Source organism: Lygodium microphyllum, chromosome 10 (genome assembly GCF_053477565.2).
Source record: "Lygodium microphyllum isolate KBCC chromosome 10, Lygodium_microphyllum_v1.1.10, whole genome shotgun sequence".
In the NCBI taxonomy this organism is placed as follows: domain Eukaryota; kingdom Viridiplantae; phylum Streptophyta; class Polypodiopsida; order Schizaeales; family Lygodiaceae; genus Lygodium; species Lygodium microphyllum.
Window position 1 is genome coordinate 20,130,863 of NC_141144.1, and position 17,340 is coordinate 20,148,202.

Genomic DNA, 17,340 nt, shown 5'->3' on the forward strand with positions numbered 1-17,340 from the left:
ATTCAACATACAGGTGTGGTCCCATTGCTTATGCGTGACGAAAAGAAAAAGAGTCTACATGATGTGCTTCATGTACCATCGATCACTAAAAATATTTTCTCACTTGGATAGATGGCAGAGCAGAATTTGCAAGTAAGATTCAATAAGGATAAATGCTTTATCAAGGAATATGGTAATGGATGCAAATTGATTGTTAAAGGAAGAAGGGATGGCAGAATGTTTATGTTGGATGCATCTATTCTAGAATTGAAGGAGGCATCCATGTTTGCCTATGATGATGGAGTTGTATGGGATGTTGAAATTTGGCATAAATGTATTGGCCATGTAAATGTTCAGAAGCTGAAATCTATGCAACAAAAAGAGGTTATACTTGGGTTACCTAAGTTCAAATACAATGATCTTGGACATGTATGCTTTGCTTGTGAGTTCAAGAAACAAGCAAGTTTTCCTTTTATGAGACATGTCACAAACAATTCTCATCCATTGTAGTTAGTAAACTCAGGTGTATGGGGTTCGTCTCATAATGCTTCTTTTGGTGGTGCTCAATATTATATCTCTTCCATTGATAATTTGAGAAGATAAGCATGGCTATACATTATGAAACACAAAGATGAGATGTTTGATGCTTTTAAAGACTTCAAAAGCATGTTTAAAATGAACTGGGCTATTATATCTTATGTTCAAGATCAGATGGAGGTGGAGCATATGTATCTAGAGAGTTTGACCATGTAACTTGCCAAATATGGTATAAAAAGACAGCTTGCTTGTAGTTATACACCACAACAGAATGGTGTAGCAAAGAGGAAAATTTGTGTGCTTATGGAATCCGCAAGGGCAATGCTTAATGAAGAGAGTTTGCCAAATGCTTATTGGACTAAAGCAGTGGTTGCTACTATTTATGTGCTGAATAGAACACCAATAGCCAAGATTCATGATGTAACTCCCTATGAGAAGCTGTATGGGCACAAGCCTGACATTAGGAATCTTAAGGTGTTTGGCACCATTGCTTATGTGCATGTTTCTGATGAAAAGAGGAAGAAATTGGATCCAAAAGTTGTCAAGAGTGTTTTTCTGGGCTATGCACAAGACAGGAAGGCTTACCAATGTTATGTATCGTTCACTCATAGAACCTTGATTAGTAGAGATGTAGTTTTTGACGAGCTGGCTTCATGGCATGGTAATTGTTAAAATATTGAAAATGCATGATATGGAGGATCAATGATGAGCACATTGACAATCATAATGAGGCATAAGCATTGACAAAGAACAATTGATATTATCCAAGCATAATGCAAGTACAATTGAATGATAATGACAGATGAAATGAGTGTGTGGATGAGTGCCTTTTATAGGCTTACAATAGGTGGTATTGGTAGGTGAGGAAAGGTGGAAAGGGACTGTGCTATTCACCTTGAACTGTGGTTTTAATAAACCATGCATACATGACCTAGTCTAAGGCTTTATTTGCAATGTGTTTCTTTGCCTTGTTTGTTCCTTACAAAGAGGCTATGGTGGATGTGATTGCACATTTCTCATCAACACCCTTCCTCAATCACAACCAAGAAAGACACTAAGTATATAGAGGCTATCATGAGTAGAACCTTGCTAAGTGAAGACATGGAAAGAACCAACCATACAAAGCAAGAGGCTATTACAAGGCCTCACTAAGTATGTAGAGGTTGTAGTGTGGAGGGGTTACACGAGGAGTATAGGAGCTTATGCTAGGAACATTAGGCAAGTCCACATTTTAAACTTTAAAATGTCTTTTAGAAAATGAGCTACAAAAGAGGGACTGGTGAGTCCTATCCTTTTGTTCTTGAGATTCTTCTTCTTCTTCTTCTTCATAGTTTTCTTCATCTTCTTTGACTATAGCAAGGTATGCTCTTTGAGACCTTTTCTTAGCATATAAAAAATTTTCAATATGCCCAATTTTCTTACAAAAGTCATAGACTATGCTCTTCTTCTGTTTCACATATAGGAGTTTTTAGTCTCCTCTTGGGATGCTTGTTTCTCCTTGCTCTTGATCTTATTTTCCTCTTCCAAGAGAGAGGCTTTCATATCCACAAGCTTTGGCTTTGGCATGTTGATTAATGTGGTAGACACATTATCAAACTCGGGTGGAAGACTCTTTAGAAGCACTCCTCTTCATCCATCTTCAAGTTGATTCCTACAAGTTGTGTCAAAAATCTTTCCATATAATTCAAATGAGTTGCAAGTGAGGTACTACTTTTCATGTCAAGCTTTAAAAATTCAATCAATAACCCATATTTGCAGGATTTTGGATGAGCTCCAAATAGGGTTTCTAATCGATCCCATGTAGTGTGAGAGGTTTCACAATCATTAGCATGATGAATGTAGCTGTCATCAAGTTCAAGGTTGATAATAGCTTGAGCCTTATCATCATTTTTATCCCATATGACTAAAAGTGCAACTTCCCTTGGTTTCTTCTCTTGACCACTTGTGATTGACCACAAGCCTTTCTTCATCCAGATCAGTTTGCCACGTATGGAATTCGATACTATTGAATCAAGCTATCAATGAGTCCTTTCCCATCCTAGTTTGCCATGTATGGAATCCAATACTATTGAATCAAGCTGTCAATAATTCCTTTCCCATGTTGAGGTTGCAAGATCAGTAGCAAATCAGCTCCAAAAATTTTAGTTTTCAGTAGAAAAAGAGTTGAGAACAAGTGCCAAGAAACACTAGGTGATTAGTATCAAGAGATACTAGGTGACTAGGTAACCAATATGCCCTTTGAGCTTGGGATCTTAAAGGTCTTGCAAGTCCATGGTCTGAGTCTTCCCCTCCTTGATTTGATGCTGGAGTAACAAAAAAAAAACTCAGGTTTGATTAGAGGAAAACTTGATTGTGTTAGATGACACAGTGACAAGAGTGTTAGATATGATCAATGCCCCACCCTCATTAGGTACTACCAATGATCCATGGTGCTCAAAGTTGTAAGGCCCCCATTATGAGGAGAAGCCAAGTGTGAGCCCGGACATTGGTGGAGTCCTGACTTGTATATCAGATGAGGTCTATGTGACCGGATGGCAAAAAGGTGACCATTGTGGGTCTAATCTTTGGGTTAGACAGAGTGGTTAAGCTGGTAGCAACTCGAGGCACATTGCATTGAGTTGCGTAGTAAGGGAGTTAAAAGGGGCCCCTATTGTGGGGTCCGGGGGCCGCGGAAGCGGCCCCTGGCTGGGGGGTCCCAGGGGGGCCAGCGGCCCCCCTGGCGGGGGTCCGGGGGCAGCGCCCCCGGCCCGATGGTAAAGGGAATATTCCCTGGAATATTCCCTGGCCGACTAGTGGAGGCTCATATGGTAGGTCGGTCAGCAGGCCGACCTAACGACCTACGCGGGCTATAAAAGCTAAACCCCTTCGCAGCCATCTTACACTCATCTTTCACCCAGTCAGAGTTGTTGTTCCAGCTAGCCTTAAGCTCTTCGCCTATCTTCTGTCTAGATCGCCATCTAAGCTTCACTCAGTGGAAGCGCACGGGTGGACAGAGCCATCTTTGTATCAGTTGTTTGGAGTTAAAGAATTTTACTGATTCTCCTCTTATCTGTTGTGTACTCTCTATCTCTTTCTTAGATTCTGTTCGCTGCGCCGTGTAATATTTTACATGGTATCAGAGCCCAGGGGGCTCTAGAGATCGGAGAGCGTGCAAGAGGCAAAGGCTTCAACAGCAAAGAGAAACGATGTCGACTCCGGGAAGCAGTTCTGGCGCATCAGGAAGCGGTGCAGGAGGTGGTGCTGCTGTACCGGCTATTCAAACACTGAGGATTCGTCCACCAACCTTCAGCGAAGGCAAGTTAGATGGTACAAACTACACCTTGTGGAAGTTCAAAATTACAACTATCCTTGATTCTTATGAGCTTCTGGAGACTGTGCTGGGGACTGACGCAGAACCATAGCCTATCCCCGACCCATCAAATCCTAGTGTGATGATTCCTCCGAATGCAGATCTTCTACGAGCTTGGAAACGAAGGAATGCAGATGCATTGTGTGCCTTAGTTACAAGCTGTTCTGACAGTGTTTTGACTCTGATTCAGCATACAACCAAAGCGTCAGAGGCTTGGAATGTACTAAGGAGTCAGTATGAAACACGAAACCAAACAAGGATTCAAAACTTGGAGAATCAACTAGCAGCGGAGAAGTTTGCTGAAGGAGAGACGGTTGAAGCATTCATCACTCGGATTAAGAATCTGCGCGACCAGATGGCTGGCGCTGGGATACAAAAGACTAGCGAAGAGCTAGCTCGGAGGTGTCTTCGGATTTGTCCACAAAAGTTTGATGGACTAGTAACTGCCCTTAATACTCAGGTGAGACCTCAAGCTTTGACTTTTGAGGAGTTTTGTGCATTATTAATGGAGGAGGAGTTGAGGCTGAAAGCCCGAGAAGGAAGCAACAATGGAGATGCTGCATTCTCTGCCAATGCAAAAGGCAAAGGTGTTTCCTCCACCAAAAATGATGGTGACAAAAAGAAAAAGGGCGGCAAGAAGAGGTTTCAAGGAGAGTGCTTCTACTGTAAGAAGAAAGGACATGCAATTGCAGATTGTCGTGTCAAGAAGGCAGATGAAAAGAATGGTACCCTTAAAACTAAAGGGAAAGAGACAGCCAATACGGCTGAAGCAGAGTTGGAATTATTCATGGCGACCATTGAGGAAGTGTGCTCCTCGGCGCAAGAAGAATCTACCACTGACTCTTGGGTGTTGGATAGTGGGGCCTCCCGTCACATGACCAACAAGAAAGGTCTATACAGTTCTATGCAGCCTCTACAAGAATCCATCACTGTGACGGTTGGAAATGATGCTAAATGCCCTGCTGCGGGCACAGGTACTATTTCTTTTGTTGCTGCAAATGGTGAAGTAAAAAAGCTTTCAAATGTGTTGTATGTTCCCGAAATCAGGAGAAATCTCTTATCAGTTGCTGCCATAACTGATCTTGGTCATGAAGTGAGGTTCAAGAAGACAGGTGCAGAAATTATTGATAGTGCTGGCACAATTGTTGGCAAAGGAGAAAGAAGGAACAACCTGTATGAGCTAAGTGCTCTTACAGCCACCACTGGAGTGGGCACAAGTAAGCTTTGGCATGAAAGGTTTGGACACATCGGATTTGCAGTATTGAAGGAGATGCAAAAGCAAGGTATGGTTGCTCACCTACCTACAATAACTGAATTGAAGGAACCATGTGAAGCTTGTATGATGGGCAAGCAACAGAGAAAGGCATTTCCACAAGAAAGCAAGAATAGAGCACATGCTCCTCTAGAGTTGGTGCATGCTGACTTGTGTGGTAAGATGCCTACACAGGCCTTGGGGGGATCTTCTTATTTTATGTTGATTGTCGACGACTACAGTAGGAAGATGTGGGTGTACTTCCTTCGTGATAAGGCTCAAGCTTTTGGTAAGTTTAAAGAATGGCTAATACTTGTTGAGAATGAAACAGGGAAAAGTGTGAAGAAATTTAGAACAGATGGTGGTGGTGAGTTCAACTCAAAGGAGTTTGAAGGCTTTTGCAAGAGCAAAGGGATCAAGCGTCAATTGACGACGCCTCACACACCTCAGCAGAATGGTGTTGTGGAACGCAGGAATCGTACCATTGTGGAGATGGCAAGATGCATGCTAAAGGGCAAGGGATTGCCTAACCATTTTTGGGCTGAAGCTGTTAATACTGCAGTCTACATTCTAAATCGGAGCTACACAAAGGCTCTCAAGGGAAAAACACCTCATGAGGCTTACACTGGTAAGAAACCATCTGTTTCACATTTCAGAATTTTTGGATGTGAATGTTATGCACATGTTCCAGATGAGAAGAGAAACAAGTTACAACCAAAAAGCAGAAAATGTATCTTCTTGGGTTATAGTGATGAGCAGAAGGCTTACAAGTTATATGACCAAGAGGCAAAGAAGATCATCGCGAGCCGTGATGTGGTGTTCAAGGAGGAGCCGCATACAGTGGAGGAGGAGAAGGCAAGGTCTTCCACTTTATCATCAAGCGAAGAAGTAGTCCACTATGAACCTGTCCCGAGAGCTATCCCTATCCTTAAGGAGGAGGAAGCATCATCTTCAGATGATGAGGAAAAAGTTCACCAACCTGACATCACCCCAACGGAAAAGCCATTGCCGCGCTGGGTGAAGCAGCTCTATGACCACAATAATCCTATGCCTGCATCTGTTGAGGAGAAGGCAGACGGACCAAGGAGGTCTCAGAGAATAGAGGAGCAAAGGAGGGCTTCTGCTCACATAGTCAACATGGCCTTGATGGTTGAGATTATGAGAGAAGTAAAGGAGCCAACTGACTTAGAAGAAGCACTTGCAGATCCATCATGGAAGGCTGCTATGCAGGCGGAGTATGACAGCATAATGAAGAATGACACTTGGGAGCTAGTGGATCGGCCAGCAAAGCGGAAGATTATTGGCACCAAGTGGATCTGGAAGGTAAAGTACAAGGCTGATGGTACCTTAGAAAAGTACAAAGCTAGACTGGTTGCCCAAGGATTTTCACAAGTTGAAGGGTTTGATTTTCAAGAGTCATTTGCCCCAACTGCCAGAATGACCACTATTCGCACGGTACTTGCAGTGGCTGCCCACAAGAAGTGGCCAGTGTACCAAATGGATGTTAAGTCAGCGTTCTTAAATGGTGACCTCAAGGAGGAGGTGTACGTGGCTCAGCCACCAGGGTTTGAGGCCCCCCATCCTGAGAACAAAGTGTGTAAACTGAAGAAGGCATTGTATGGGCTGAAACAAGCCCCCAGAGCATGGTACCAGCGGATAGATAGGTTCTTTTTAAACCTAAACTTCAAAAGATGTGCCTCAGATGCTAACTTGTATGTTTACAGGGATGGTAAAAAGTCTGTAGTGATTGTCCTATATGTGGACGACCTTCTTATTACAGGTGACTATGAAGATATGATCAACCAAACTCGAAAGGCTTTGAGTTCTGAGTTTGAAATGACAGACTTGGGCTTGCTGCACTATTGTTTGGGGATTGAAGTCTGGCAAGAGCCAGGAAAGATCTTCATCTCTCAGAAGAAGTATGCATGGGAGATCTTGAAGGCATTTGGCATGACCGAGTGCAAGGAGATAGCTACACCTATGGAGGTGAATGCAAAGTTATCCGTCGAGGATACATCAGCATTAGCAGACATTGGGAGGTATAGGAGGTTGGTCGGCAGTCTGATCTACTTGTGTAACACTAGACCAGATATCAGTTTTGCTGTTGGTGTTTTGAGCAGGTTCTCAAACAAACCTCATGAGAGTCATTGGAAGGCTGGGATGCGGGTGCTCAGATACTTGAAGAAAACTCTTGACTATGGTATCACATACAGTTTTGGAACTTCTCTTGTGGGGAACTGTGACTCAGATTGGGCAGGAGACATTGATTCCAGGAAGTCAGTTTCTGGTTATTGTTTCTCTTTGGGTTCAGGAATTTTCTCTTGGATTAGTAAGAAGCAACCAACAGTGGCATTGTCTTCTACCGAAGCAGAGTACAAGGCAGCTTGTTTTGCTGCATGTGAGGCCGTATGGTTGAGAAGGATTCTATGGCATATGGGAGTGCAGGATGAAGAACCAACTGTGCTGAGATGTGACAATCAGAGTTGCATCGCCATTGCCAAAAATCCAGTGTTTCATGCACGCACCAAACATATAGAGATCCAGTATCACTATGTGCGTGATTTGATGGAGGATGGGATAGTGGAATTGGTCTACTGTCCAACAGAGGAGAATGGAGCAGATATCTTCACCAAAGCACTTACGAAGGATCTGCTTCAAGTTCATCTTCAGAGACTCGGCATTGGGCCGAGGAGATAGTTCACCTATGGGTGGACATTGAGGGGGGGTGTTAGATATGATCAATGCCCCACCCTCATTAGGTACTACCAATGATCCATGGTGCTCAAAGTTGTAAGGCCCCCATTATGAGGAGAAGCCAAGTGTGAGCCCGGACATTGGTGGAGTCCTGACTTGTATATCAGATGAGGTCTATGTGACCGGATGGCAAAAAGGTGACCATTGTGGGGCTGGGGGGTCCCAGGGGGGCCAGCGGCCCCCCTGGCGGGGGTCCGGGGGCAGCGCCCCCGGCCCGATGGTAAAGGGAATATTCCCTGGAATATTCCCTGGCCGACTAGTGGAGGCTCATATGGTAGGTCGGTCAGCAGGCCGACCTAACGACCTACGCGGGCTATAAAAGCTAAACCCCTTCGCAGCCATCTTACACTCATCTTTCACCCAGTCAGAGTTGTTGTTCCAGCTAGCCTTAAGCTCTTCGCCTATCTTCTGTCTAGATCGCCATCTAAGCTTCACTCAGTGGAAGCGCACGGGTGGACAGAGCCATCTTTGTATCAGTTGTTTGGAGTTAAAGAATTTTACTGATTCTCCTCTTATCTGTTGTGTACTCTCTATCTCTTTCTCAGATTCTGTTCGCTGCGCCGTGTAATATTTTACAAAGAGTCACTAGATCAGTGTCAAGAGACATTATGCTTGACTATGCTTCAATCTTGCAAAAAACCATCACCAAGATCTCCCCTCCTCAATGATTTGTTGTGACATTATATGCCAAATCCAATAATTATATGCCAAATCCAATGATATTTGAGTGGTAACACTATGGCTTGAGTGGTAGAGGAGAAAAATGAAGTGAAATAGAAGCTTGAAGTTTGATGGCTATGGCTGCCCTTTAGGGTTTTCAGACATGGGCCTGATTTTTCCCTGATTCTAGCTCATAGAGGTGGCTATTTGGAAAACCCTCTGAGAGGGAGAGAGCCTAGGTATGGATCTTCAAAAGCCCCATTAATATTTTCAACATCACAGCATCTGCAGATGGCTTGAATAGTATGAACAGAAATGGCGCAGATCTAGGCAACAATTCATTGCAGGCATAATGCTAGAGTTGAGAGGTGACAATGTCAAGCCATGAGATGATAGGGAGGAGCGCCCTAAGTCAATGAAGATTCCTAGAAGGAAGCACTAGGTGAAATGGCCCAAGAAGAGAGGTTCAAGTCCTCCACTGAAGGTTGGTGGCTATGGAGGTAGGTGAGAGATTCATGGGAAAGTGGAGGGAGCCAAAAATTCAAACTGGAATGACCCAATCAATGGCCTAATGACTCATTAACTTGAAATCTACTCTGATACCATGTTAAAATATTGAGAATGCATGCTATGAAGGATCACTAATGAGCAAATAGACAATCATAATGAGGCATAAGCATTGACAAAGAAGAACAATTGATATTATCCAAGCATAATGCAAGTACAATTGAATGATAATGATAGTTGAAATGAGTGTGGGGATGAGTGCCTTTTATAGGCTAACAGTAGGTGATATTGGTAGGTGAGGAAAGGTGGAAAGTGACTGTGGTATTCACCAATTGTGGTTTTAATAAACCATGCATACATGACCTAGTCTAAGGCTTTATTTGCAATGTGTTTCTTTGCCTTGTTTGTTCCTTATAAAGAGGCTATGGTGGATGTGATTGCACATTTCTCAACAGTAATCCTACTACAGCGGTTTCTGATGGATCAGTCAACACTACTAATGCTAAAAATTCTTCTTCGACGAGTACTTCTATAAGTGGTCCTATAGGTGATGCTTCATCTACAATTAGTCCTTGGACAAGACGACAGCATAATCATACTCCTACATCCATTGACACAGATATGTCAGTGAGGGGGAGATTGGATAAAGGAAAGGAAAAGATGTTTGAGATGTGACTAGTCCGCTTATAATAGGATATGAGTCACTTGGTAGCAGTGACAATTTGGACAGTGAACTGGAAATACCTTTTGATGATGCAGTTGCAGATAAGAATTGGTGTGTTGCCATGGATGAAGAATATGCAGCATTGGCTAGAAATGAAACATGGGATTTGGTCAAGTTGCCTAAAGGAAAAGTACCCATTGGTTGCAAATGGGTCTACAAATTAAAATGCAAGTCAGATGGTTCACTAGAATGGTATAAAGACAAGTTGGTTGCAAAGAGATCTGCACAGTAGTACGGCTTGGATTATGAGAGACTTTTAGTCCAGTAGCCAATATGCAACAGTGAGAACAATCATTGCATTGGCAACATCTAAGGGCTGGAAATTATGGCAGATGGATGTTAAAAATGCTTTTTTGAAGACTGAATTGATTGAAGACATGTATATGGAGCAACGTGAAGGCTATGTTCGTTCTGATTTTTTGACATATGTGTGTAAGCTTAAAAAAAGCTTTTTATGGGCTAAAACAGGCATCGAGAGCATGGAATGCTTGGATAAGTAGTTATTTATAACAACATGGATTTCAGATAGCTCATGTAGATCACAGTCTATTCATGAAGAAGACATATCATGGTTATGTTTTTCTGGTGGTTTATGTAGATGATCTTATCATCACTAGAGATGATAATCCACAGGGTATATACATGGTTGTTGCAAAAATAGTATGCTCATGATATGTTGCAAAAGTATGGCATGACGGAGTGTAAAGCTATGGAGACACCCTTGGATCAAAATGTCAAATTGGCAATTGATATTGGGAGTGAAATAGAGATTGTAACTATGTATAGATAGATGGTGGGCAACTTGATCTACCTTACTATCACTCGTGCTGACTTGACTTATGCAGTGGGGATGATCAGCCAATTCATGGAGAAGCCTTGTAAGCCACATCTAGATGCAGTCAGGAGGATTATGCGGTACGTGAAGAGTACTGTAAAGTATGGGTCATTTTATGAGTATGGGAAATCCCTTGACTTAATATGTTACATTGATGTTGATTGGGCTGGTTGTGCCTATGACAGGAGGTCAACCACCGGTTATGCATTTGGTTTGGGTAGCAATATGATCAGCTAGAGTAGTAAGAAATAACCTACCATTGCTTTGTCTAGCACAAAAGAAGAATACAAGGGTGCATTATTAGCAGCATGTGAAGTAGTTTGGTTGATGAAACTATTGAATGACTTGAGGATACATTTGGACAGCAAAGTCAAATTGCATTGTGATAATATTAGCAGCGTGATGTTAGCTAGCAATCCCTCTATCATGCTAGATCCAAACATATCAAGGTTCATTACCATTTCATCAAAGAAATGGTACTTGTAGGGAAAATTGACTTAATGCATATGAAGACCCAAGACCAGGTAGCAGATATCTTTACCAAATCACTTGATAAAGAGAAGTTTATCTACTTCAAATAGCTACTTGGAGTTCAGGAGTTAGTTTAAGCTTGAGGGGGAGTGTTGAAACTTCAAGCTCAATTGTTCATACGTATGTGTGTGTGATCGACATTTCCTACAATTGTGTCAAGTTGTACTCATGTGTGGGACATTAAATAAGTAGGTGTTGACTTAACCATAGCTAGTCATGGTTAGTGGTAACCTAGTTATACTATCTCTTTCATGTTAGTAGAGATTGAATAATGAAGATGAATGAGATGAGCTGACTACTACTCTTTGGCTCCAACTGTCTCTCTTATATTTGAACAAAATGAGCCATTCACTTTTTGAGTTTATAACAAAACCCACCCTAATCCCCTTTAGGCACCCATCCCTTTTTACATGACCGGTCATCTTATCCTAGGTCCTCTTTTCCTATCTCCTTCCTATTTGCATTGTGCCTTTACCCATGCTTGTCTACATTTATAAATTGCACAGGAGGGAGCTATTGCTCTTTTATAAGGATTTAGAGTGCGCTTTTATATTTAAAATGCGCCTTTCCTCTTTTGTGTTTGCCTTGAACCTTTTAAGGTTGTCCTTCTGCTTATGGACTGTTCCCCTCCTGTTTCCTTGGCTATGGCCAACTTTTTTTTATTTGCTCTACATCTTTTAAATTTTCTTTTTTCTTTCTTTGCACTTGGGTTAACATATACAAACTACAAAATGCAAAGGAGCAGTTTCTACTCCTCTCTTTTATATTTCTCGTATTTCTAGGAGATATACCATGCTTCCTCACTTAACTGTCCCTTAGGAAACTGTCCCTCTAGCCTACGGCAAGGAATAACCTCACACTCTCAATCGTGGGTCAAAGTCCTAAGAAAACAATTGCTATGCAATCTAGGAGATTTTTTTGAAACCTTTTAATTATTATGCTTAATGCGAATCGTGTATGGCTATGTGCTCAGACAAAAGAAAGATCGGCATCATGCATAATGCATAAAGCATTCTTTCCATGAATTTTACTAGCGTTGTCGTACTGCTGTGCATCCGAGGTGTGGAATCCACCAAAATGTTGTGTGTGTGACATTTGTTACTTTGTACATACTTAGTCGTTGTGTTTACATTTATTTTCTGCATGCGAGTATAGTGGAGAGAAGTTTGGAAGCATAGTAATGGATATGTTTGGGAAGTTTGGATCAGTTTCAAAAGCACTAGAAGATCAATTACCATCTACCTTGGATTTTGCAATAGAGGTTTCTGCAGTTGAAAAGTTAAGGGTCTGGCAAGTAGTGCGGTTTTTAGGACTCCTATTTTAAGACACATATGGACTTGGTTGGGACTAGTGTCTGCTTCAAGAAAGGTTCTTTGCGATTTATTAAAAGATGATTGTAGCTGTGTTCTGATTCCTGGAGGTGTTAGAGAGATGCTCTTTATGGAACATGACCGTGAGGTAGCTTATCTGAAGTAGAGAGTTGGTTTCATACGTGTAGCAATTGAGACAGGAGCTCCTTTAGTGCCTTGTTTTATATTTGGGCAGTCCCATGTTTACAAGTGGTGGAAACCCAAGGGCAGGGTATACAATCAGATCTGTCGACTGCTTCGCTTTGTGCCAGTTATGTTTTGGGGAATGTTTGGGTCCCGTATACCTTTTTGTTGTCCGATGCACGTTATTGTTGGGAAGCCCATTGATGTGAAGAAAAATCCAAGCCCGTCTGTTGAAGAGGTTTCTAAAGTGTAATCAAGCTTTATCTTTGCCCTCCAGGAACTTTATGAAAGTACAAAGCAAATGCAGGATACACGTGTGTTCCACTATATGTGTACTGAGCTGAAATGTTTAGATTGTCACTGGGGTACCTGAGATCATGCAGGATCAAATATGTCAAGGCTATTCCAGCTTCGTATGCAAATATGGGCCTGGTCATTTTCCAATTACTACAATAATAGAGGACATAGAAGCTTTGGACCCTGAGCGAGCCTATCTTTTTGCTGTAGAGCCTCATTCTGTTATACCAATGGGCATTGTGGTGCTGTGCCATCAGATGGGATATTTGCCATTATGAAGAATGAAGGGTCATCAATACAGCAAAGCATCTATTAGCAGGAGCTATATCTGCAATTGTGTCAAGGACCTTTGTAGCTCCACTTGAGCGACTGGACTCCGACTATTAGTCCGTAGAGTGCCTCCTATCTATGTGTGACGAGGCGTTATGCCTATGTACTTTGGGTTCTCCATCCGAGGAGTTTTATGGAAACGTTGGGCTATGAACTATAAACACATGAATTAAGCTTTAGGGCAAGCTTGTCTTTTAACATTAGATTGATGCTCCTGGTCCGCGAGGCCGTGAGAGTGTTTGTATGTCATGAGCATGAGGTCCGCCGACTAGTGCTATAGCCAGTGCTGGCCCATATCAGGTCCCATCAGTGGTGCGTCTGCCGGGAGCCACCTATAAGTGGTGGTTTTCGAATCTAGGGTTTTTAGGGACCAAAAGAAAGTTGGTTTATGTCCTTTGACAAGGACCGTCAAGCCAAAATCCAAAAAGCAGAACGTGCTGAGAGGGCTAGACGGCAGTTAGAGATCGTAAGTTGTTATTCTCCTCAAAGGAGTAGCCCGGTACGTATAAGAGGCAGTGGTCTTAGTCACCCAATTGCTCCACATAGTCTATTAGGTGTAGGAGGAAGCGTAGTTCTTCCTCTTCTCCACCAAGTCTACGCACTTCAAGTGGGGGGGTGAATCCACCCGTTCAAGCTCCTATTGTTAATCCGATTGTCACCATGGCACAACCCATCGTAATTTTTGCAGGGACGCCGGATTTACCAGCCTTAGGAGTTCCCTTGCCCATTTTTAATGGATTAGTGGAAGAGGATGCATAATTCACATTTGTGAGTTCCAAAGATTGATGTTCAATTATTGCATCCAAGATGAGGGACATCTCATGATGTTCTTTAATATGACGTTAAAAGGAAGGGTTGCGATATGGTATCATAGCATAGAGTCTGGAACCATAACCACAATTGATCAATCCTATGCAGCTTTCTGAGGAGAATATGCCCCTGAAAGAGGTGGCCAATATTGGTTGCGGGTCTTGAATGTAACATGCCAAGACCCTCATGAGAATGTGAAAGCATATGCCAAGAAGTTGAAGGAAGTATTCCGTAAGTTACAAACTTACATTCCCATTCCGCCAGCTGCCCAATTGCAATACTTTTTGCATGGGTTGAATTTTAATATCCAAGTACAATTGAGTAGTGTGGCCTTGGTAGATATAGACACCGCTATTACGTGGGCAGAGGGAGTAGAAGCACGATTACAAATGGCCTACTCCTCTCGAATGAATGTTAATGGGGGTTTAGTACCTGGAGGCAATCTACCATTGACGAATGGGAGTCAAGGGATACCTATGACTAACCCTAATGGGAGAGGGAGTGTGGTTCAGAATGTACCTTTGCTGCCAACTCCTCCCAGTGTGACTATGCCTATGGCAAGTCAATTGGCTTCACCAAACGTTGGAGGTCAAGTTTCGAATTCTAATGTTATTCCCATGGGTCAACAGCCAATGCCAAATCAGATTGTTAGGCCAATGGGTCGACGATCGAGGCTATGAGTCGAGTGCATCTAATGTCCTTGGCGAAGTTAAGGGCATGATGAAGCATTATACCGATATGATTTCCAAACAATATCGACAAATAGCTGTCGACGTTAATTTCTTGAAGAAGCAAAAAAATTTGATAGGGAGTCGACGCCCTGAAGAGGGTGAACCCTCTAGATTCAGCTGTAAGTGGTGTGGTGGACAGCATTTTCCAAGAAACTCTCCAAATGTTAAATGTGACATTTGTGGGAAGTCGGGCCATTTAGCCGCTACCTGTTGGAGTAAGATTAGTTCCCTCCAACAAGGGAGTAAATAGCCGGGTCTCGTGAATCATAGAGCGCAAGGAAATAACTTGCAGCAGAATGATGCACCAAGGCAAATATTGCAGAGGGGAAAGACCATTGTAGAAGAGTTGCCACAAGGCAACGGAGTCAGCCTTATTGAGGCTGTACGAGTCAATGATGCTGAAACCTCTAACTTAAGAGCCGTGACAAGAGGACAAAAGGCTAAAGAGGTTGACAAAGATAAGGAAAAACTAGTTGAGGGAAACCCTAAACAAGGGGATAAGTCCAAAATCCTAGCATGGAAGGGGGACCCCTAAGGTCAGTTGACAAGAAAGGCGACCCTAAGAAGGATGAGGAAGTGCCAAGAAAGAAGGCAAGAGCTAAGAAAGAAGCACCAAAACCGGTCCAAAGGCCAAAAGAAAGGATGGTTTGGCGAGAAAAGAGAGCTTTGGCTACTTATCATGACTTTGATTTAGCAAGTTCTCTTTGTGAAGTTAAACTAGACGTAAACCTTCTACAGTTGATCAAATTATCTCCAGGAGTACGCAAGGAATTTAAGAAGATCCTGTGTATTGGGTATATTGTAGAACCTTTGGGCATAGCACGAGTAGGGGAAGATTGGTTTGATCATAACACAATATTAGTGAGTTTGGGAATCTCCCAATTCCCATTGTTTGAATACTAAAAAGGTGGCACCCGGATAACATGCCCATAAGTTTCTCAAAACCATATGATGTGACCTATCATTGGAAAGCCCTTGAAAAATGGAATCTATTGAGCTATAGAGTACTCGATTTGGAGTTATAGTGTTCAAGTTGTGACAAATCCAAAGATTGGACCACATGTCCCAAACTTATGGAAAGTTCAGGCCTTGGATCTTACAAACAGACTGTCAAGTCGATATACCCGCCGATCGTGTGGTTCTAGGTAGAGGTGCTAATCCAGTAGTAGTCGATCCTTATCCTGAGTCTTCTCAAAGTGAGAGAGCTCCTTTATCTTCTACTGAATTAGAAACAGTAGACGATCCATCTGGAGTGAGACATCATCTAGTGATGAATCTAAAGAGGGGTCCACTACAGAGGATATCTATCAGATAACTCTAAATGAGCCAATAGAGCCGCAAGATCGGATAAGAGACACGGATATGATTGAGTTGGACCTTGGTACGCCAAATGATTCGCGACCAATTAAATTAGGTTCCATGCTCAGTTTAGCAGAAAGGGAGGACTATGTGTCCTTGATTCAAGAATTTCGCGATATCTTTGCTTGGAGTTATGATGAGCTGAGAGGCATTCCTCCTAGCCTGGCTGTTCATACTATTCCTGTGAAAGAAGGTAGTCGTCCTGTGCGTCAGAAGGTATGGCATATGCCTTTTGAATTGAGAGATGGTCTGTTTGAGGAGTTACAAAAGTTACGGAAAGCTAGTTTAATCTTTCTTGTATAGCACATAGAATGGTGTTCACCAGTTGTTATTAGGAAGAAGAAAAACAATCAGATCCGATTATGTGTGGATTTTAGAGAGCTGAATAAGTAGACGGTCAAGGATTACTACCCATTGCCATTCATTGACCATATTTTGGATCAATTAGCGGGTAGAGAAATATATTTGTTTATGGATTGCTTTGCAGGATATAACCAGATGGCAATTGCAAAAGAGGACAAGTTGAAAATGACTTTTATTAATGTCTTTGGTACTTTTGCATACCATGTGATAGCCTTTGGCTTGTGCAATGCACCTGGATCATGGCAACGAACAGCAGACAAGACCTTTGGTGATATCTCCCCAGATGAGTTGAAAGTATTTATTGATGACCTGGGGGCAGCCACTGTAAGGGAAAGGATGTTGATTATTTTAAGAAAGTGTTTTGAGTGCTGCAGATAATTTTGTATCGCCCTTAACCCACGGAAGTGTGTCTTTGGAGTGCCTTATGGGTTATTGTTAGGCCATGTGTTCAGTTCAGTAAGGATCGCAATAGACCCTGAAAAGATCAAGGTCATAGTTGCTATGAGTCCACCACGCACTCCAAAAGAGGTTCATAGCTTTTTGTCGTCAATAGGATACTATCGGAGATTTATAAATGCCTTGGCAGAAAGGACGTTGCCATTAACGAACTTATTATCCTTTAGTTGTCTATTTGAATGGAGTGACCCGTGTAAGGTAGCTTTCGAGGATGTGAAACAGAAGCTAGTAAAAGCACCCGTTTTAAAAGCACCTAAAAGAGATGAGGTGTTCTATATATTTTTAGCAGCCACCATGCATAGTATCAGCTGTTGTTTAGCCCAAATCTGGGAGGAAAAGTGGTATCATCCGATAGCTTTTGCTAGTCGAAAAT

The 17,340-nt window shown here is 42.4% G+C and overlaps 1 pseudogene; it reads left to right on the forward strand.

The window, feature by feature from the left end:
- Positions 1-837: 837 nt before the first annotated feature.
- On the forward strand, positions 838-12,960 carry LOC148029775 (diacylglycerol O-acyltransferase 2 pseudogene; annotated as a pseudogene).
- Positions 12,961-17,340: the final 4,380 nt, after the last annotated feature.